Source organism: Phasianus colchicus, chromosome 4 (genome assembly GCF_987193195.1).
Source record: "Phasianus colchicus chromosome 4, bPhaCol1.hap1.1, whole genome shotgun sequence".
Lineage (NCBI taxonomy): Eukaryota > Metazoa > Chordata > Aves > Galliformes > Phasianidae > Phasianus > Phasianus colchicus.
The window spans coordinates 26,543,466-26,566,784 of NC_143439.1; the positions used below are offsets into that span (position 1 = coordinate 26,543,466).

The 23,319-nt window shown below is 39.5% G+C and overlaps 1 long non-coding RNA gene across 4 annotated transcripts in view; it reads left to right on the forward strand.

The window, feature by feature from the left end:
* Positions 1 to 23,319, forward strand: part of LOC116231049 (uncharacterized) — a 149,128-nt gene that overhangs the window by 76,608 nt on the left and 49,201 nt on the right. Inside the window, exons 4-5 of one of the 4 annotated variants that reach the window (XR_016465960.1) lie at positions 7,790 to 7,929; positions 21,774 to 22,055. This is a non-coding gene — a long non-coding RNA (uncharacterized LOC116231049). Of the gene's footprint in view, positions 1 to 7,789; positions 7,930 to 10,487; positions 11,738 to 13,542; positions 13,619 to 21,773; positions 22,056 to 23,319 lie in introns of those variants that run through there. The other 3 variants (XR_016465962.1, XR_016465959.1, XR_016465961.1) reach the window with 3 other exon arrangements.

Below are 23,319 nucleotides of genomic sequence, written 5' to 3' on the forward strand. Positions count from 1 at the left end.
TTGCCCTTCGGAGTGTAAACGTACATTCTTCAATGTATGTTATTTTTAAAAAATCACATGCATGTCCAAATAAATGTATGTGAATAGATGTGTATTTAAGATAAACAGTGTATTTGAAAAGAATAATAGGTGTATATTTTGTTTGTAAAATTTTCAGTTGAGTGCTGTACATAGACATATGGCTTCTAAAGAGCCATGTAACCCAGTGTTTTCAGCTTCTATGCGTCAAGATATGTTTCTGCCTCAAGCACTTCTAATGGTAGATATTTTTATGTAGAAAAAAGCATGTTAGCTTTTTATTGCAAACTGTAGTTGGAAACCAATACATTTGTATTTGGGCAGTGTGTGGTAAGCTCAACTTCTTGGCACAACAGTAACAGGCGTTTTAAGTAAATATTCCCCAAGTGTGTGAGGAGGAGCTCTTTGAAAATGTAGATGAGGGTGGAAGCAGGTAGTATTGTGATCCAAGCAGTAGTTTAGCACCCTGACTTCAGTCTTTTCTTTTGCATATGCTTGCTTAAGAAATGATCAGTGCTAACTGTCCTCTTTTGTTTCTATGTCAAGATGTGTAAAAAGCAAGAAGGTTGCTGGGCAATACTGCAAGTAGAATCTTTTCACTCTCCCAAAATTTAGAAGTTTTGTCTAGAACAGTCTGAGTTTTCTGGGATTGTTTCTCAATGGAGCATGTGAAAGTAAAACCACAAAAAATAATATAGTTTGTCTTCTAATCGATTTTCTACTAACTTGTATTTGGAAAAGCACACATTTGGAGCATTTTTATAATGTCGATGATTATGTATCCCTCTAATTCCCTGTCCATCTGTAGGATAAACGTTTAGGCTGTGTGTAAACTATACCAAGTCTATATCATACATAATGTATGACTGTATATGATAATGTGCCATGAATGTCAAATTTTATTTTATTAAATATAAGCTGCTCTTCCATCTGCGCATTGGAGACCCCATGTATTGTATGCCAAAAAAAAAAGCACCATTTCAAAGTATTATATGATTTCACATGGAACTATATGAAATACCTCGGCTTTTCCACTTGCTTAAATGGTTAAAATTCCATCAGTTCTAATTCCTCAGTCGTTGTTCTCTCTTGCTATGTAAGAGCAACGTCAGTATGGCAATTTAGCAGCAATGTAAGCTTGGACAAGTTTGCCAAAAACACTGATGGTCGCATTCTTGACTGCTCTAACTCTGTTGGCTTCAGGGGTTTAGCAGCACTTTGTGTGAGTAGAGCTTGGTCTTCGCTTCCAGCCTTTTTCTCTAGCAATCCAGCTCTCCGGTGTTGACGAGGCCTTCAAATGAGCAAAGAGACAAATGTTTGTCGTAGCTTTTGAAGCTTTGGCAGACAAGCTGCTAGGACCTTTAGTTGGCACCTATGTCTGGTTCCAAAAAAGCCAACCTTGTCACGGCTGCCTTTTTTTTTTTTTTTTTTTTTTTTTTTTTGCAGAGATTTCGCATTGTATGTGTGCCTGTGACTCTATGTCTGGGTGCCTCATGACACTTTGCAATAGATTGACAGAAACCAGAAGCCAGGTTCATCAAAGCCACAGATTTCTGATCCAGAATTACAGTGTCTGATTTGTGCCAGCACAGACCTAGACTGTCCAGATAGACTGAACAGGAGGAAAATATAATGCCAAAAAGGAAGAGGCTGAAATCTAATTAATCAGAAACAAATAAGTCATCCTAATGGCAATGCAGAAGCAGTATCAATTTAATTTGAGAGTACCCTATGTTCTGTAAGGATGACATTGTACAGTAATTCTGCTGCCAGTAACTGCCGTTAGAATTGCTGAATAGTAAGAAACAAATGAGTTACTGCCTCTACTGGTCTGTATTTTGCACGTTTAAATACTGTGGTGCTTCAAGCTCAAATTCTGCTTATGACACTTGGTTTCTCCTGTACATACTGGTTTTTGTTCCTTTTTTCCACAGCAGTGGAGTAATTAAGCCTAGGCAGTAGTACATCTGCTCTAGAGTTGGTAGCTGTCATCACCACGGGGAACAACAGTTAGGTTTGCTTTGTTTGGTGAATGGGAGGATGCATGGAGTGCTAGGAAAGGCATTCACCTCTCTGGCCTTTGTTTCACCTCTGTAACAAAGTGCTCCTTCCGAAAGGTCACAGAGAAGAGGAAGGGAATGAGGAGAGTTCCCGGTCAGGATTTCAGCCCCACCCTGCAGTTGGAGAAATAATAAAAATGAGAAGGTGTTGCAGGCCATATTGCTGGGAAGGTGACAGACTTCAGTGACAGCAGTGATCTCTGTTCTGACACCTAATCATCTCTGGGGATTTGGCCCACACCTGCTTTTCCTTACTGAAGCTTCTGACAAAAGAACAGCTGGGGCAGAAGGGGCATGGGCTGATTCAGTTCAGTAGGTCAGAGTTATGGTGCTTGGCATGAGAAGCATGGTTAGGCTGGGACTCTCCTGCTGTGTTCTCTCTGAATTTGCTGAAATCTCTTTGTTACAGCTGTGCAGAATTGCATTTAAAGAGAGAGCACCCTTCTGAAATAACTTGTACAGTTGTCATTAATGGACAGGTGGCATAGTGGCCTCAAGCTGTGCCGGGGGGGGTTCAGGTTCGATATTAAGAAGAATTTATTCTCAGAAGGAGTGGTGAGGCATTGAAACAAGCTGCCCAAGGAGGTGGTAGAGTCACCATCCCTGGAGGGGTTCAAGATCCATGGAGATGTGGCACTGAGAGACATGGTAGTGATGTGACACTGAGTGGGCATGGTGCGGATGGGTTGATGATTGGACTAGATGATCTTATAGGTCTTTTTCAACCTTAATAATTCTATGAATCTATAACTTGGACAGTGATTATTAGACACCCAGTTAATGGCAGTGCCTGAGCAATCTCATCTCTTCACTCTCTTTGTGTTAAATTGACAGGCAGGTACTTTCTTGCGCTCAGGACCAACATGAAATGAGGGGCAGTAGTTGCTGGAAGAGCTCATACTTGAAATGCTTGCAATGGGTGAGATAGGAGAGAGAAGTCCTGGTGCTGGGGGGCTTAGGGATAGAAGTAGTGAGAGAGCTGAGAGCACATGTCCTGGTTCAGCATCTGAAATACTGAGATGCTTTGGATATAATTTGGCATTCAGTTTTCAACAAATATCAGACACTACAGATTAGAAAAAAAAGAAAAACAAAACAAACAAACAAACAAAAAAAAAAACAAGAAACAAAACCACAACCTTAGGAGCAGACATTATGTGCGAGAAAAAATCCTTTCTGTTTCCTTGGTTACAGAAGTACATGAATAAATTATATCAAAAAAGCCCTTGGTATGTTCTGAGTGGTCATTTGTGACAACTGTCCCTGTAGTGTTTTACGTAGAAGGAATGCGCAGAAGCTAATCCTTTCTGAGACTGGCCTGAATCTACTTTGGAAACATACTGTGTTGAGCAGACTGACCCCAGGTGAGTCCTGTTTGAGCTTTGAGGCTCTGATGAATCTGCACTGGGACTTACAGCTGACCCTGCTCCTGGCATGGGGCTCAGGGGCAGCAGTAGCAGCCACGGGCAGTATTGTCACACCACAAACATCAATTAAGCTTACTCCTGCTTGTGATGGTCTCCAATTCGGAGGTCAGGTCCAAAGCCTAATTTGGGTCTTTGCCAAACTCACTACTAACTGGTCTTGCAAAGCCCAAGTGTGATGTCAGGCATTTTCATATGGAGCTGTTTACCAGAATGAGGCGTCAATCTGAAATGCTTCCTCCCCAGAAATGTTGTTATGTGGACAGTTGTGCTTTTGCTTAAAAATATTTTCTTTCCAATCTAGTTGATGTCATTTTGGAAATTGTTTCAACTAAACAAGCAAGCTATTCTTAGTGTAAAGTACATCCTTCTGGATAGTTATACCATTCGAATTATGTGCTTGTTATGTAAATGTACCAGAGAAGCTCAGCAAGTCTGGCAAGACTCTGGATATGTAGGTACTAAATTTCCTTTTGGAGTGGGTCTTGGAGTGTTACTCTTTGCTTCTCATATAATTCACTCTTCTGTCTCCATTCTAAATGCTAGTACTCCAAGTCCAGGTCTCATTCCCAACTCAAAATATTCCTTTGAGAAAGAAGACGTTATCTCATGTGACACCACAGTAAATTGTCCTATGGCAGTAGACTTATCAGTATTTGTAGGAAAGAAATCAATGGGGAAGAATAGAGTGTATTCAGATGGCAGCAGATCACACTCTTCATAACCACCATGCTGGAGCTGCTTTGTGTTTTAGAGCTTTTCAGAGTGGCAGTGGGGCAAGTGTACATGTCGGTATAGCATAATTGATCCCAGCATTCATGTAAGACTTCGAATCAGGGCCTGTTGTCTTGTGCATGTTGAAAACGATCCTTAACCATACATGGATATTTTCAGCAGCTGTGGGCTGCAGCATGCAGGCGAAGATTACTGCTAAGATTGTTCTTTAAAACAAGAAAATTTGAGGATTACTTTGTTAATTTTCCCCACTTAAAATTCTCAGTCTTGAAAAGTTAACACAGTTTGGAAGACTTTTTTTTTCTTTTTTTTTTCTTTTTTTTTTTTTCTGGCACTTACAAGTTCAGAATGCTTTTGTGCATTCCAAGCAGTCCTGCCCAGATCTACCACCTGTTCTATAATTCTGGGTATAGTCAGGGTATAGTTCTTTTCCATATGGGCAGCGTAATTCCATTAAGTAGCAATCCAGCACTTTTTTTTTAACATTAAACCTCGAGAGTTAATCATCCATCTGTGTGTAATCATTGATTCCATTAAGCCTTATGGCCTTGTCAGATTATCAAACATTTTAAACAGCACTTTTTTCTTTTCTATTTTTTTTCTTCTCTTACTCGACAGCAAAAGCATTTGTTAGGGGGCATGATTAGATCGATGTTTTCAAGACATGCTCCAGTCTCATAGACATATATGCTTACCAAATTCAGAAAGATGGAGCTTGCCCACGAAGTGTATGACAAATGACATGCAAGTCATTCAGGTATTTCTTGACAGACAAAGCTGAGATATTTATTTAATGTTTAAAAACAACACAAAACATGAAAATGGAAACAAAACCCGAAATCTTTTTGTTTTCTGAAACAATTGGATGCTTACATGTGTTTTTGGTTAGGACTAGAGGAATTGCATTAGCTTCACTGCCTTAAGAACAGACCCAGACCTTGAGACTGATTGATGCAATGAACTTTAATTCTTGTACAAGTGGGGAAAACCTCATTGGATAGATGTGTAAAATTTTTTATGTCAAAATAGAAGGAAAACTGTTTGGTTTTTGTTTGTTTGTTTTTCCCATGTAGGATTTAAAAAATGAAGGAATAATATTCCTGAAACTAAACTAACCATGTTTCTATTAAATTCCTAAGTGTGAGTGTAAAACATGACGTAAGCAGAAAACTACAGCTTTATTCTTCTTCAGAAATCCGTGAAATAGGAGTTCCATGTTGGCACCTGGTGAAAGATGAAAAAATCATTTCAGAACTGCTTTGTAAACCTGTAGTAGCCCTAAACAGAGGGAACAGCCCCCTTCTTTTGTTAGTGACAAGTGATTCTTGTTCCTGCCAGGAGTTACCACTTCTTATCTGGAGACTTCATCTCCTGCCTGACATATTATTTTTATTTAGTTGTATTAATCATTAACGTAAGGATGGCAATGCTATGGAGGGAAGAAAGTGATGCTCAGGATGAGTAACGCAGCCTTTCACCAATTCAGAAAACAAAAAGCTCATCAGATATGGTCAACATCATGTAAATTATTTTCAGTGACAAATGCTTGCAACAGAGGTCTAAAATGTTGATGCAAAATGTTACTTGGCAGATAAAAAGTATGAGGCCCTCATCTTGGTAGCTTTGTTGCTGTGTTTTCATACTGGTGGGAAGGAAAGGTGCAAACCTCCACTGTGGCTTAAAAACAAGTTGCAAAATGTTGGCTTAAGGATGTGGTAGGGTGGGAGAGGCTGCACTCAATGCAGTACTTAAGTTGGGTTCATGGGGCACCTCTGGGACAGGAATCCAGCTGTACTAGCTCAACCCCAGGTGTCTCCTCTGCCCTATTTGAATCTATTGTGGGTTCTGTACTGCTGAGGTCAATCTGTAGCAGTTGAAATGTCTCCTCAAATCTTCAGATTTGGTCAAGGAGCAGTCAGAGCAGTGCAAAAGTGAACAGCAGTATGAGCCATGATTATAAGTTGTGGTTATGGAACTGTATAATATAACCTCAATCTGTGGTTGTTTTTGGTTTTGGTCATTGACTCAAAACTCAGACAGAAATGAACTGTAAGACAAGGAAGAAGCCTAGAGGCAGTACTGAGGAGAGCTGCAGAGTCTGGAGTTTCAGTTGTTAAGTCTGGTTGCAATACATAGTTTCAGGAGAGTCTCATAATTTTTCTACTGCATTTGCAATTCAGATTGAGGCTCTTTCATCCAAAATCCAAACTGAAATCATTGATGATTACAAATAGGGATGAATGAGAATATATATATATGTATATATATTTGTGTGTGTGCGTGCACACACAGTCCTAAAGAATTCCTTAAGGAACATGCGTAGGTTGGGCCAATTATATTCCATACACTTGTAATAGCAATATAAACCCTTGATCTGATTCTAAACCTACTGAAACTATTGCCTCTGCATCAACTTCTGCTGACTTTCTGTCTAGTTCTGCGTACCGGAATGTTTGCAGAATTAACCCTAATTCTGCACCTGTCAAAAAAACTCTTTATTGCTGGCCTGGATTAGATATTCAGCATGCTTATTTCAGATTGTTTCCCTTACAAAAAGTATATAGTTTATCTTGATTTCTGATTAATCTGTTTAATCAAAATCTTTTTCTCTGAGTGAACAAAAAAGATCTTAAGAGTACTTGGGGAAGGAGGAGCAAAGTGTCCAGAAAATTCTAAGATCGTTGTTGTGAAAGATTTCATGAATTGCCAAATCTATTAAAAGTACCACTTTATTTCCAACGACTGTGATTACTACCAAACCTGATTTAATGATAATAACAAAATTTAAAAATACATAGGGCAGGGGTCCTTGTTTCTTATTTCCTTGTTAATTACACTTTCTTTTCCTGAAAAATATTAGAGTGATAATTAGGCCACACATCATGTGCCGTTGGATAAATAGTATTTACATGTTGAGAAAGGGGGCAGAAGCATTATATCTAATGAAAGGAACCAGAGCCAAATAGCAGAGAGATTTCTATTTTTCTTACTGAAATCAAATTTATTCACCTCAACTTAGATATCTTACAAAATGTGTTCCTAGAAGCTTGCTTGTGTTCTGCATCTCACTGTATCTGAAGAAATAACACTGTGATTCTGTAATTTGTGAATATTTTGTGAAACCTATTTATGAAGCACTGGCTGTTTTGCAAAAAAATTTTTACCAATAGTCAGAAATGCAAAGTCTCTGTATATTGTACAGATGTATGCTATTTTTAGTGGTGAGCTAAAGTCATTATTGTTATAGCAGATTGACAAGGTGGATTATGGTTTTCATAGAGATGTATATATAATATATAGAAAGATGGTAAGGATTTGTGTTTATTCTGATGGTAACCCACCACGCAGGAGAGTTGGCACAACCCAGACTCCCAGTGTTTGTTCCATTTCAAACTCTAGAGTTCTGCCCAGTATTTTTTGCTGATAATTTCTGCATGCTTTATTACTTCAGCAAGATGTATTTTGTTTAACTTGGTCACATAATTATTATTATTTTTTTTTTTTTAAGTCCGCGGAGTACTAGAGAACAGTCTTCTGTCTTTATGTTTTCAGTGTACAAGTTGCTGAATGTTGAGTGGAGTGAAACTGTGTGTGTTTCTTTGAGCCGTGGATCCAACCAGTCCCACTGAGTTTAAGAAGATTTCTCTCTCTGGGGTGGCACGTCTTAGACTCTTCGGTCTTCAACTTATCAGGTTGGTATCTGGGTAAAAGGAGAAGTGCCATGCGTAAGACCATATGCACAAGACCCTAGCAAAGTGATCTAATGTAGTCTGTCAATGGTTGTTGTATTAACAGAATCCAGAGCATGCATTTTTCCTATCTGCATTAATCTTATTTGTTGTTCCTGCACAAAACCGGTCAACTATGTCTTCTTGCGTCCGCTGTTCTTACTAATGTCAGACATTATGAGATCTTGGTGGCAGAGAGGTGCAGCAGTGTGGAGGCTGCTTTTGATCCCACTCAGGTTTGACTGAGGAGGAAAAGAAGCTCGCACTAGCCTCCTGGATGGAAATTTCTAATTTGAAAATTTTGAAAATTCAGAATTATTGGAAGTTGCAACTGTGGAAATTCAAAATTAAGGCAGTGAACCTCATAGCTAATAGAAGAGAAGACTGAAGAAAAGAGGAGACTTCAAGAAAAAACGTAGTGGGCCTTCAAATTTAAAAATTTTCAGAATTTTTCCAAATTTCTAAGGAAAAAAGAAATAAGTTTAATTTGTCTCTCCTATTGGTGATTTTCTTGATCAGGTCTTCTAAGATACTTGACAGTGATTCCTAGTGAATTTTCACTTAATTTTATTCAAGCCATAAATGTTACAGATGTTAGGTATGTAAAGAAAAAAATTCTGCCCATCTCTTGGCCTGTTAGCGTGCAGCCTGTGCAACAGCTCAGATGTGTAATAGAAAAAACTGTGCAGCATGTGTAACACCCCAAAACATGCACTAATCTTTTTAACTTTGGTCATAGAACTACAGCTTCCTCTTGCCAGCTTGTACTAGGAAAGACCCACTGAGTCCTGTTTTAAGCAATTAGAAAAGTTGCCTCTCTCCAATGAAAGAGAGGTATTAGTGAAATGAATGGGAGTAATTAAATCTAATTTAGTCATGTAAATGAGTTTAATTAAAAGAAATCTACCCTTTAATAACTTCAGGGGGAAATACTGTTCCTTACGGAGTTTGAAATTTAGTTAGGCTAACAAGACACAATAGCTGAACTGATGAGACCATGATGTTGTAATCTGCTTATGTAAATAATGGCACATCCCGTGTTCAGTAGCCGCTCCTGGTTGTGATGCAGTAGGATGCTTGAGTGCCGAGAGGTTGGGTGTACCTCAGGTAGAACTGCTGTGCAGCATGAGCTGGTGCCTTCACTTAGCACTGAAGTCCTACCTACTTAAATTAGAAGTACTTAAGGCATTTTGGAAAAAAACAAGCAATCCTTTTAGGTAGGATAGGCATTAGGTACCCAGTTATTGCCAATTCTTAACGTAATAACCATAGATTTTTATAGATATTGGTATAAGCTGGATGCATAGGTTGGCGGGTGATCAGGTGGATGTTAGAGAAGTGGACTGTGTGTTGGCTGTGTATTATTGCCTTATCCTTCACACGCCTACAAGACTTCCTTTTTTCTCATTTCCTTTTCCAAAACAGCACCGTATATTATTCAGAAATCCCAGTCTTTGTCAGGTCTTAATTCACATATAATGTGGTCTAGAACACAGTCATGATTTTTGTGTTTCCTTAACTTGTGTGTATCCTTTAGGCTTTAAGTAAATAATGCTTGTGTTTGGATGACTTATCATTTCATTTTTAGCCCTTTCCTCCAACCCAGATGGTGTTCTACTAGTTTTAACCTGATCCACAGAATTTTTATTTTTATTATTATTTTTACTTCAGGGAGCTTTTAAATAAGCAAGTAGAAATTGTTCTGAAATTCTTCCACTTTTTAGCAGCTGACGAGCACTTAGCCACCTCTTCCACTGTTACTTATCAGCAAAAAACATTATGAAGTGCAGTTAGAAAACTTTTTCATCATACTGCATCACAACCAGGAGCGGCTACTGAACACTGGATGTGCCATTATTTACATAAGCAGATTACAACATCATTTTCTCTGTTTACTATTACGAATACTTTCTTTTTGCTCTGCTGTCCTGTTCAGTAAGCTTTCAACAGCTCTTTATGGTGGTGTCTTTTACTTTTGCTTACTTGTTTCTTTTGCATTTGGTAGTGAGGTAAATTGTAGATTATCATATATTCAGTCTTACATCCAGTGAAATTAAACTTATTTCAGGATATGAGAGCCTGCATGGAGGTTCTTCAGATTTTCTAATGAACTTTCTTTAGATCACATGCTGCTACATGTGCTTAGAAACAGCACATGCTGTTTGATTCCCCAAATTTCATCTAATGCAATTTAGGCAGAAGAGGTTTTTGTTTGTGGCTTTTTTCCCCTTATTTGTGAAAATAATTTTAAAAATTGTTAAAGGAAACTGTTAAAGTCTGATGGAAAACCTGAGACTCGCTGGACAGCTGCATGGAAAGATTGACCAGATGCATGTCTTCTCATAGCGGGCCTCCTCTGGCACTTTGGTTGTTATACAAACAAAATCACTCTTCAGTCTCACTGCAGGTTGTAGAATCATCCATTTGGCTTTTGGCATGTGTATTGTGTTTTAGTATGATTTTATATTCTTGATGGTGTTAGATCCTATGAGAGAACATATGAAGCTTTCTTAATTCCTAAGGAGAATTGGCCATCAACTTTGACTACATTTTGATGAATCCTTAATAAATCCATGGAGAGGACCAGTAGAAGGAAGGACAGCAGAAGAGGCTCCACTGTGACTTCATGTAGCTGGTTGCAAGCTGTGTGTGTCGCCCTGCCATCTTCACCTGCAGGAGCTGAGTGTGCAGCACCAAGGGCCTCAAGAAGGGATGGCTTTGGGGAAAACATATATGCTTCCAACAAGGTAGTACTGACTTTCCTTCAGAGCAGAGGACAGTTTTTCTAGACTAAAAGCATCCTCAGCATAAGCAGTCATTGGTTCACAAAATTTTGTGTCCTCTGCTGGTGCCCTGATTGCAGTTGATTGTTACTGATTGTCAGCGTTTCTGTAGTTGGTGGCAAAATCAGCACTGCTCTGTGTGTGTGACAGGAAGAGAATGAACAGTGAAGGCAGCAGGATAGAGCAGTTCTGGATTCATTGTCTAATAGCTCATTTTGATGTGGGATGTATATATTGGCTGCTTTCACAGAAGACTTGAACCTTCTATGTTTCTGGCTCGGATGGCAATGTAGCAAAAGGAGAAGAGTACCCATGCTGTTCTCTGGTGAAACTACTGCATCACATTTTCACAAGTCTAAAATATCAGGAAAGTGTTTGTGAACCATTGAATTTCACTGCTGTGGGCTGGGAAGTTTATCTTAGTGGCTTTGTGTCCTGGCACTGCAGGATGCATTTCAGGCAGGGTGTCATTGTGTGGCTGGTGGTCTAGAGGCAGAGTTTTGGAGCTGTGCCTCTTCCTTGGCTGGCTGTGAGAAAGCAGCATGCCTTACACCTACACTGTAAACAAATAATTCTCGGTGAATCATTGCTTTAGACCCATAAACATTGTCTGTGTTGTGTTTGCAGTAATTGTAATTAAAAGCCCAGAGGCAAGTTACAAAACAAATGAATTTAAACAACAGCAGATCGAGATGGGCAAGGACAGGGAAGAGAGGAACAATATCTGATAGCAGCAAGTTCTCTGCCTACTGATTTTCAGCAGGCTCTGAAGGCATGGGGGTGTCTACACTGCAGTGGTGCTTCTTGGAAACCCACCTGATAAAACTCTAAATAAGCTTTCAAAGGGTTGAGAGCAGGGACCTGTAAGCAGGAGCTTTGGAGAAGATAAGTAAATCCACAGGTGAGTTCCAGGCTCTTGTTTTTGACAAGGTAGGAATTGATTTCAAACAAACTTATCCCTGCTATCACCCTACTAGTGAGTGCTGGTGGGTATTGTACCACAAAAGAGAACCATGGAAAACTGATTTTTCATGAGGTCTGGTTTCCAGCTAATGGCTACAAAAACCAGGAAGGTCAATTCTGTTACAAAACCTGCTTTTTCAGTATCTTTATCATTTTTGTCAGAATGATGACTCAAAAGAGTGTTTAATGTTAATGTACGTTTAATGATAACAGTAGCAAGCGCTCTGTGATTATTCCTACACTTCATGATTTTTTTCTGGATTAGGGGCTGTCTGTAACTTACTGCTGAACAGGGAGATTTTTTCAAAATTAGCATTTCAAGACTGTTCAAATCTTCCATTTGTCAACACGTGGAAGAGTTAGAGGTCTTGGCGTTGGAAGGGTTTCAGATGGCTAGGCTAAGATTGTTGAAATATCTGCTTTCATATTCCTTCAACATCAGAAGCACCATCTGCAACGAACAGAATCTTGTCTCTGCCAGAGAATGCCACTGCTCAGGTTTTGTGTCCTTTAAAGACGTTGGCAGGTGTTCTGTAACGTCTTCAACAAATAAACTTACCAATTTAATAAGATCATCAGGAAAATCATGTGCAGTGCTTCTCCAATTTGCATTCATCGGAACTTCTTGGATTCTAAAGGCTTTTGGATTTATACATTTATTTTTCTGACTTAATTTAAGCCAAATGGGACATAATTGGGTCATTAGTTTCTGACACTATGCAGAATCCCAGGCTAAATTATTCTGTTTTCAGTTTATGCAAAAGAATACTTACTTTCTGCTCAGTGCTAGCAACTTAGTTTGATGGTATGCAGTATGCATAGAAATGTTTATATATTGTAACCAGGTTGCATAGTTGTAAATGGTTGATTCCTGTAAGCTGAAATGCATAGTTTAGACACAAATATAACCACTTCAGGACCATTTTCTTTCATTTTGAATATTGCTCTTTTTAAGCAGTTGCTAACTGAAAACTTGTTTGCTTTCCCTTTCATGGTCTTTTGATCATTTTTGAAAGCAATCTCATGGAAGACTTCATTTCTTCTTCAATAACACTGAGCATTCTGCATTTTGAGTTTAAAGTGGTGTTTTCAGATAAGCCATATATATTTGTAATGGAATGAAGCAAGCTTCTGGAGACTTGCAATACTTGAATGTAGTAACAGCTCCTTGTACAAATCCACTTCCAAGGCTGTCTTTCTTCTCAAGAAATCTCTTTTCAGGTAGATGCTTCTCCTCATTTCCACAGCTGTCACTGCCAGCTACAGAGCCTTCATTTAAAGAAGGGAATTAACCACCTTCCCTTTCATGCTTCTCCCACAGAGTTTCTGGTTCTTCTGCTTCAGAACATAGTTCTGTTTTACCTTTACTGTCTTGTGAAGTGTTTATTAGCTTGTTCCTGGACAGACTGGCCTGTTGCACAAGATACTCCATTTTGATTCCATGTGGAATTGATGGATTGATGTTTGCCTCATAGAGCAAAGTGCCTGTCTTGGTGCTGCTGGAGGAAGAGGTGGCTTGGATGCATTTGAGGGGAGTAGGAAACAGTAGATCTTGAGTGGCATTAAGAAAATGAAGAAAAGGGCAGTCAGTGGTTTAGTTCTGCTGTAATTGAATGCTTTTCTTCGAGCTTCTTGTCCTTGTGTTTAATTTAATTTTTAAAAATTCAATGCATAAAGTTTAAAAGTACATTTTGGATTGAGTAAGAGAGCACAATTACAGATGGAGGTGCTCACCAAAAAAGATAACCTATTTTGGATTCATCTCTTATCTGTACTTTGGTACAACATGCCTTTTTTTATTTTTTTTTATTTTATTTTTTTTTTTTTTTAGGAATTGCTATTTCTAGAGGAATAAATTCATTTCAGACAGCACTGATAATGATGTCCCACACTGGTTATTGGCTTGCACAACTTTCCTGAAATTAAACAATGCTTTTCTTCTGTAAGTTATTTGTGTCTTTCAAGTTTTTTTTTCTAAAATGGTTCAGCACCACAGTGAAAGCAGTTAAAGCTGTCAGTACTCCATTTGAATGTACTTTGTTATATCATCCTCAAAGAGAAATGCAGCCAGGACATAAAGTTTCTTGCTAATTGTCTTTATTGGCAGAAAGTCAAAAGGAAAATGTAGAAACTAAGTTACTTTAATTACTTGATGGAAACTTTGATGCAGGTTGCTGGGCTTTGCAAAACTGTACTTTCTGTGTATTGGTTTTGGTGTGATTCCTCTGTCTTTCTTTAACATGTTTCATTCATACACATATAGTTTTCTTTTATTCCGTATCCGGTAATTCATCTGTCAATAACACATCAATAACACATTGAGGATAGTGTTGTCCTGAGGGCTGACACCAGGTGCTATGGTGCAGGAGCCCATAAAAGAAGTCCGAGCCCTAAAAAAAGACCTGGATCAGTGCAAATGGGGGAAAAACGGGAAAGAATGGGAGGAAGGAATGAGGGGGAAAAAAAGAGAGAATAATGGGAATTATGGATGGGAATTATTTATGGGAATAAATGAAGGAAATAATGGATCCAAGAGCTTGTTATGGGCATATGGAGGTAGCCATTGGGAAGCTACTTGTGGCTTAGGCTCATAGAATGGTTTGGGTTGGAAGGGACCTTTCTCTAGTTCCAGCTTCCCTGCTATAGGCAGTGATACCTCCCTCTAGACCAGGTTGCTCAAAGCCCCATCCAGGTTGGCCTTGAATGCATCCAGGGAAGGGGCATCCACAACCTCGCTGGGCACTGTGTTCCAGTGTCTCACCACCTTCATAGTAAAGAATTTATTCCTAATATATCATTTAATACTACCTTCTTCCAGTTTAAGACCATTTCCCCTCACCCTGTCACTCCCCAGCTTTCCTGTAAGGCTCCCATCTGGGAGGCGCCACTGTAAGGTCCCCCTGGAGTCTTCTCTAGGTTCAAGAGCCCCAGCTCTCTCAACCTGTCCTCACTGAGAAGGTGCTCCAGCACTCTGATTGTCTTTGTGGTCCTCCTCTGTACCCATCCCAACATCTTGGTGTCCTTTTTGTATTGGAGGCCCCAGAACTGCATGCAGTACTCCTGGCGGGGTCTCATGAGAGCAGAGTAGAGGGGCAGAATCATCTTCCTCGACCTGCTGGTCACTCTTCTCTTAATGCAACCCAGGATACAGTTGGCCCTTTGGGCTGTGAATGCACATTTCCAGCTCATGTTGAATCTTTCATCAACCGACATTCCCAAATCCTTCTCAGGGCTGCTCTCTAGCCATTCTCTACCCAACCTGTATCTGTGCTTGGGATTACCCCAACCCATGTGCAGGACCTTGCACTTGGCCTTGTTGAACTTTGTGAGGTTGTGGGCCCCCTGCATTAATGTCTGTTCTGGCCTTTGTGGACTGAATTCAGCCTTATGGGTTTGGAAGCTACCCACAGATGCTGTTAAGAACAGCCACTGCTTCAGGTCCAGGCAACAGACTCATCTCTTGATTTTTAGAGATTCCTCCTCGGTCCTAAGTGGTGAGTTCTTGTTTTATATGCCAGGCATATGTAGGGATAGAATTTGATAGTGACTCAAGGAGATTTAGTAGTCTATAGAGATACTATTTGCATAGTTATTGGGAGAAAGAATGTCAGTAGTGTATTCTACTCCCGAATACACTATTTTCAGTTGTGCAACTCTGGTTTTCTATCAGAAAGCAAAATCTAACTTAATATGAGGGTGTACCTCAAGTCAGGATAGATTGTGCTGGATTGTTTGGTTTATCTGAGGCTCTGGTCTTCTCTGTTGTTATTCAGACTGCACAGTGTACTGAAACTCCCATAGGTGAGCTGTGCAGTGCTGCAGTTGGGCTCAGAGGAAGGTGGAATGGCACATTGGTTTATGCATAAGTATGCTGGGGTGACAGCTGTCAGAGACAGCTGGGGGATGCTGTTCTGGATGCTTTCAGGACGTGAGGGCAAATGAACATCTATGGGGACCCTGAAGTTTGTAAGGCAGTCTCACTGTCTCGTCTTCCCCCACCCCCAGAGGAATTCAATGTAGTTATGTACTAAAGCGAGCAATGCATAATTGAGCAGTGCTCTGTTTGAATGTTTGGAGTACAAAATATTCATCTGTATGAAAGGAGTGTTTATGTATTAATGTGCATTTCTTTCATGCATTCCTGATTCCATTAGTAATGGAGGCATTGTGTAATATAATAGAAATGATTAACTTTAATTACACTTCTTTGTTGGGGAAATAGACATGTAATTAAAAATCTGACATGCATTGTACTTTTTTCTTCAACAATTTACTTGTTGGCATCTCTTCAAGAGGGTATTCCACAAGGCCATTACCATGTCCTCCTTCAAATATCTTGCTGCATCTGACTTCTGTCTTTCAGAAATCAACTTGATTCTGGTGCCTAGGCTGAAGGGGCCAGGAGCAAACCATGACAGTCAGCCTGTTTCCCAGAACAGTAACAGCCATGGTTCTTAAAATGTTAGTTGTGTTCTGGGATACTCCAGAGTATTTACTGGAAAACTTAGATGCATTTAAAAGCTTCCTAGAAAGAAAACACCCTAAAAATGGCAGTACCCAAAATCATTAATGACTTCTGAGGGTCCTGAGCAGGTATTTTGTAATTGTTGTTCTATCAGTACTGCTTTGACCTGAGCTTTCAACCTTCTCTGGGGTTGTACTTTATTTGTTTCTACCATACATTAAATGCTGTTCATTGGTGTACGTAAAATACTGAATGACATACAAAGAGTAAGAAAATCATTGAAGATATCAAATAGCAGTGTTAGTTCAGAGAGACATGAAGCACAGTGAAGGAACCATGCCTGAAATAGGTGAATTCCCCAAGATTAGTGAGAATGCAGATCTTGTCTGCAAAGAGCAGGTATTCATCTGAATCTGAGCTGGATGTTAGCAGAATTAGATAACTACTTTTTGGAAACAGCTTCACTGAGATACCAAGTCAGGAGTGTCTGCTGAAACACTCAGAATAGATAAAGCAGGCCTGCAAAGCACGAGTGAAAACATGCCCTTATGTTTGTTTTTCATAGCCATGAAATGACTTTGTAATGGAGATAAGATCTCAAAACAGATCCCAGAGTGCCAACACTTCTGTTATACTTTCTCCATAGATGTTTGTGGTCCCCAAATGCTGTTTTTATTGCCTAGTTGTCTGTTTTGCTTTAAGTGCATGTAGTCAGACTACAGAGTCCCAGTACATGCTGATGTAAGGTTTTTTGTTATTGTTAGGTACTTTCAAGGCTTTTTTTAATTAATTGTTGCCTTCTAGAATGTATTGAGCTTACTGTATGTAGGATCCTGTCCTGCAGTGTGTTGATAGTCCGTACTGTTGTAAGTCAGGAGGGCTGCTGACCTCCCAAGGGTCCAGTATCACTCTGTTACCTTTTCTCTTTGTTTCTGTAGCAGCTTCTACATGTCAGATATGAACTTGATATGTCAGATATGGCTTGAGTACACCCAGAAGCAGGGTAAGATATTCATCTCCATAAATAACTGGAAGAACCTGCAAATAAGAGTGAATTTCTCCATAGGAAAGAGGGGTGGTTTCCTTCCCCTGGTGTCTGTCAGATAAAGAAGAGACAAACTGTGTCTGATTGAAATTTGAAGTGCATATCATAGTGCTATGCATTTAGCAGAGACCAGCTCTTGGGAGATGGGCAGGGATTTATGCCTAAGACATGTGCATAAGCTTCTTGATGGCATGTGTCTGGTGGGGTTTTGTTCATTTGTTTTCAAACTTTCTTGCAGATAAGGGACATGGCAAGTTCTTGCTCAGTATCTCCCATCTCCAGAAAGTGGGGCATGTCTCAGGCCAACCTTCATGCATACTCACGTCATCAGAATTACTTGTTTGGATGGTGTCCAAAAAACTCTGCTTAAGAGTTGTGTCTGTATGTGCTGAGAAAATCCTCCAGGATTTATCAGTAACATCCTCTTCCAAGAAAAATATAGAATGTAGATACTAACAAGCAACCAGAATTACACATTACTTCTATTTGTCCTCTGGCAGAGGCTTTTGTTATGGATTTAGCCTAATCCAATGAGCAAACCCCTGTGGATGTCACTCTTTGCTTGAAACCTAAAAACTGCCTCTTCTATTTGTTTGGTTCCCACCTTCCCCCAAGGCTCTTGCTTTCCATTGATCTTTCTACCTTGTGTACTGCGTTTTGATGTTTTCATTCTTCTTAATTTTCTCTTGTGTCCCTATTTCTGCAAATTCCTGCCCCTTTTTCCTTCTGTCAGGCCCATAGGATAGCGTTAGGTTCTGGAATGGAAGTATTACCCTGGTTCGTGCTGCGCATGAAATTGAGTAAGTAGGTTTGCATGATCTGAGTTGATTTCCTTCGCAGCAGGCCAGGCGAGTACTACATTTTAGCACAGGATCAGGGCATTGCCCTTCCTTTCTAGCTGCCAGTGCCAGGCCAGCTGATGGAAGAGAAGGGGGGAGTGCATAAGCTGTGGGTTGTCAAGGTGCATCCTGCCTGGGTGAGTACATTTTTAGCATGTTCCAGCAAAAGCTTACAACATTTGATGACCCACTTAGACCAGCTGGGTTTAAGAAAAGCAGGGCACTGCACAACCTTGCTGTGCTACCTGCCCTTCAGGTTGCATAGACAAGAGAGGAAGAAGCTGGCAGTAGCTGGGAACATACCAGGACTAGAAGCTATGCTTTGCAGTTTAAAGCTGGTGGTACAGCACCATGCTTGCTTGACTTTGCGAACTCTGGCTCCAGTGAGGATTTTCTGATTTCACATCAGTGTGGATGGAACTTAGTGACTTATGATCTTTTTTAGTTCTCAATTCTGCAGCTCTGGTGCAAGCTCCTCGCTTCTCAAAAATGGTGGTGAAAATCTATTGCTAGACTAGCCATCAAATTCAATTGGTCATAAGCATACTTCAGGCTAAGAAATATTTTCTTATCAAGACGTTAAATAATAAAGTGAAATGTAGTGATTCTTATATAAATTTTCACTTTTAAGATGAATTAGGAGATTTTAGTTTTTTTTCCTCTAAACGACAGCTCTACAGGTTAGGTCAAAGAGGCTCCATGGTGCCATGGGTATTAACCTGAAAGAGCACATGGGATGCTTGTACCAGAACAAAGCAAAACACGGATAAAAGGACATACCTGAAAAACCTGGATCAAATCTCATCTACCCAGTGCTTTTTCTAAGAAATAAATAACAAATCTTTCAACATTAGACAAAGTTCTTGTTAAGTGAGTGATGTTTCAAGAATGTAGATGCTGAATTGCCTCACCTAGTGACGAAATCTTGCTTGCTGTAAAAGCCATTAGGACAAGACATTTTTGTGCAGAAAACTCTGGAAAAATGCATAGACTAGTTAAGGGTCCACATTAACAGCATTCTTAGAAGATATAGGACATAATTGTGGTGAGAGCTCTGTGACAACAAAGCTGTTTTTTATCACATCTTGAATCAGGTTGGTTGTCCCTGTACAACAGATTGTTGTACATTTAAATCTTTCAATCTTTTTTTTTTTTTTTATTTGAACCGTTAGTTTTATTGTCTAAGTAAGGAAAAACGGTATTTGGGTAACATATCAGATATGGAAGAAAATGGAGTTATAAATGTTCTTGGTATTTATTTTTTTTTGTGGAATGGAAACTTGCATACCAGATGACACCAAAAGTAGTGTAGACCACAGCCATTTCTTTGGTCTCTCACATTCCCAAAGAATAAACATTGGGAGTGTGTGTTAGAACAGAGAAAGTGTAAATTCTCAGGTTTTTGTGTGTAATAGGTTTTATAGGACTTGAATAGGTAATATTCAAGTCCATAGATGCTTTCCCAGATATTAAGCTGAATTAATCTATGAAACATGATCTTTTGTCTCAGATAATTCAGTCTGAAGAGGGTCTTATAGCAGGCCTAGAAAATATGCTGATGAGGTCAACTTGTAAACTTGCAGTCCCTTAGCACTCCTTCACTATCTAATTAATAACCATCATCAATGGGATCTGAAAGGGATCTCTAATGAGTCCAGGTCTATTTTCTGGTTTCATTCTATAATCTTCGTATGATTAGTTCAGATGAAGATTCAGGGGGAAAATAGTAAAATAGTTTGTAACTGTAAAGGTGGTTAGGTACTGGGCAGAGTCACTTGGGAGCTTGTAAGTGATAATTAGAGGGGTTTTTAGAAAATGTAAATGCCACTCTCTCAGGAATGTTATGAATGAACTTAAAGTACCTTAAACTTCCTGCATGTGCATGCACTCGTTTTCTTTCTGTTTTTCTTCCACTAGAAATTGTAAGCTGTGCTTAATTCATGTAAAATTGTCAGTTTAGTTCATGTCATTTCCCCCCATCGTCCCCTTGTGTTGCTTCCTATAACTTATTTCAAAATGCTGCTTGCATGGCATATATTGATGCTCAGGGAAATTAGCTCTCAGCATTCCTCTCCAGCAGTATGAAGCAGAGAAGGAGGCCCTTTTGCTGATCATCATTGTTGAAGTGATTGGATTTTCATGGGAAAGCTTTGGATGAGCAGCAGTGCAAACCTACAGCTGCTGATTTCGCAGCACTGATTTGACTGATCTCAGTGGATATAGAGCAGTATTCAGCCTTGGAAAATCACCAGCTGAATCAAAACCTAGGTCTAACTTTCCAATACAGGACTGAGAACAGAACTCTGGCTGTGGTCCAAGACTGAAATACCTGCAGCGGGCAACATTCAAAAGTAGAAAAAGAGACAGACTAGCAGTTACCCAGCTGGGGAAAGAGTATTGTCTGGTGCATTTCTGCAATGTGCTCTGCTGCAGTGGATCTCTCGGGGGAAAAAAAAAAAAGAAAAAAAAAAGCTATAAATTGCAGCCACTCATTGTGAACTGGTATTTTCGTTCTGATATGCTGCCAAGGCAAGGTGGGACTTTATGGACCCCTCATTTTGGTAGTGCAGTTGATCCTTGACAAGCTTTGTTTTATCCTTCTTCACATAGTCAGTGTTGTTTTCTAGTTCTTTTATTGTCATTATTCAAAACATGAATAGAAGTGGATATCCTCTAAGTTATGAATGTAATCAATTTTGAGTCTTTAATTGTAATTTTTTTTCCATAAAATTCTTTTAATTTAGTCTAATATAATGGCACATCAAGCAGTAATGGGTACATTAAATTGAATCATGATGTTCATATACACATTTTATGACACAATCAAATATCCCAATGCATTAATTCATGTCAATCAGTTAATAAAATCAAGTAGGAAACATTTCTCTAGTGCTGTTAACTGTGCTTCTCCCATTTAGTGGGTGACAAGAGGGTGCAGACCTTTACGTCTTGCCGTGTTCACATTTTCCTGTCAGTGCTGGAGTCAATATATTTGTACTTGATGAGGGCAAAACATGTTGTTTCCCAGTGGCCCTGGACCAAAACAGAGCAACTGGGTGCTGAAGGCCTCATCTTTGTTTCATTCTGCCCTGGTTCCTTTGGTACAGTCCTATCCCCAAGGATTCCCATGAAGAAGAAAGAAATATTAACTGTGAACTTGGGAAATAACTTCTTTCAAGATTTTTTCACTTCTGATGTTCACCCTCAAGGACAAAGGGAATTTACTGACACTCTTTTGTTAGGAAGGAGGCAATTCAATTTAATGCAATTGTCAAGTGGTTATATTTTGAGCAGGTTTTTTGTGCTTCTCATCTGCTGTACATTATAGTTTATAGTATTTTCACCTCCTTTTTATAGCACTAGAATTTTTGACACCTTTTCTACTTTATCATGCAAATGTTCAACCACAGTCATGCAGCTCTGAGAAGCCTAATGGGAATTTCTTGGGAAAAATAATGGGATTCTGCAGGATTCTGTCTGATGGAGGAAATCAGATTGCTGAGTCTCAGCAGTGGAAGGACACAGTACTGTCAAGACAAACAGATAAAAATCTGAACACGGAAGAATAATGAAGCCAGAACTTCAGCTGGTACCAACTGGTGTACTGCACCTGAGGTCAGATGAGCTAGTAGAGGTGATATCATTTGGGAACCTGGCCCAAAACATTTGCAGTGGGTGAGATATACTGAGTGTGTTTCTGATCTTTATTTCAGTTTCTGCTTTTGGAATTTGGATCTTGCTCCCTGCATAGGATCCCACAGTGGCATACGCATGCCAAATTGATGCTTATGCTTCCAGGCATCTGGGAAGACTTGGACCTAGGCTCTAGGGACAGCCTGTTTCTGAGCAGAACTACAAAAGACTGCGGTGCAAATGAAAAGGAACTGATTTATCTAACAGGGGAAGAGAAAAGCATCTGTGCTGGACTCAACATCCAGTCCTCTCTGATATGTCACTCAGCGATTTTGGCCTGCAAGTGGAAAGAGAAAACTATTTCAAAGTCAGCATTATACAATCTAATATTATTTTTACTTTAAAAAATAAAAGGAAAAGATAGCTGTTTTTTTTTCTGATATTTCATGAGGAATGAGTTTGTCAGAACTTCAGGGTACATAGAGCACAATCTCATGCAGCTTGTATGCTATCCAGATTATTTTATGTGATGAAGGGAAGTAGGGGGACAAGCCAATCTTGTACTCTGTCTTGGCCTTGAGCCTTTTTTTGTGTGTCTTTGTTCCAAATATTAGATAATATTTTTTTCCTGAAAATAACTTCTTATTCGTATGTCCATTAGACAGTGGAGTGGCTGTTCTAAAGTCATGGGAGCATGTCAAAAGAGCCAGGTTACTGGTTATATTGTAGACACCAACAGGGCTCTGCAAAGATCCCTGAAACTGCAGTACGTGGGTTTTCCATCTTGGTTTTTAGGCATACACTTACCTGTAGTAAATGTTTTTTTCTTTTTAATAATAGTCTACTGAAAGATTTCTGATCCTACATTTTAAATACTGGATGAAAAGTGATATTTTGTACAACAGTTACTCAATGTACATCAACAGTTAACCATAACTAAGAGAGAGATGAAAGCCTTCGGATTTTTTCCAGTTTGGGGCTGGAGCAGTGGAATGTAGGCGGTAGCAGCTCTCACTTGCCATCCAGGAAGACTCAATGTCGATCAACAGTGAAGGAGCTAAACGAATTCTGTCCAGATACTCCAGATACTGTCCCAGAGCTGACATTTTCAGCCTACATAGAGATAGTGTTTGCTATCAGGCTGTCACATCCTTTTACAGCAGAATGAAGGGTGACTTTGCAAGACTGAATGATGTTGCCTACCTTATTTCACAGCCACGGGCAAGTAAAGGAAATGCTATCCCAGTGCTGAGGGAGATTTAATATGGGAGGCATCGCTGAATGAAAAGGTGTAAGAAAGGCCTGGGGTTTTCAGCCACAGGAAAGAAAATGACTGTGTTGTCATTTGACCTCAAGGTAATGAAGAATCTTGGCCAGGTTAAATGAAGTGAAAGGAAGTCCAGGCTTAAAATGCTTGAGGTGAAAGAGCAGTTTCCTTTTTGATGCTTGAAAAGGTTTTTTTTTTTTTCTTTTTCTCATCCTTTTTTAAACACTACCTGCATGGTTCATATGTATCAGATCTGATCTCAGTAAAAGAATGTAAGACAAGGCAACAGAAAGTATAAGAAGAACCTTTTTCCAGGAAGCTAAGGCTCAGAAAGCAAATTCTTGCAAAATTTATCAGAA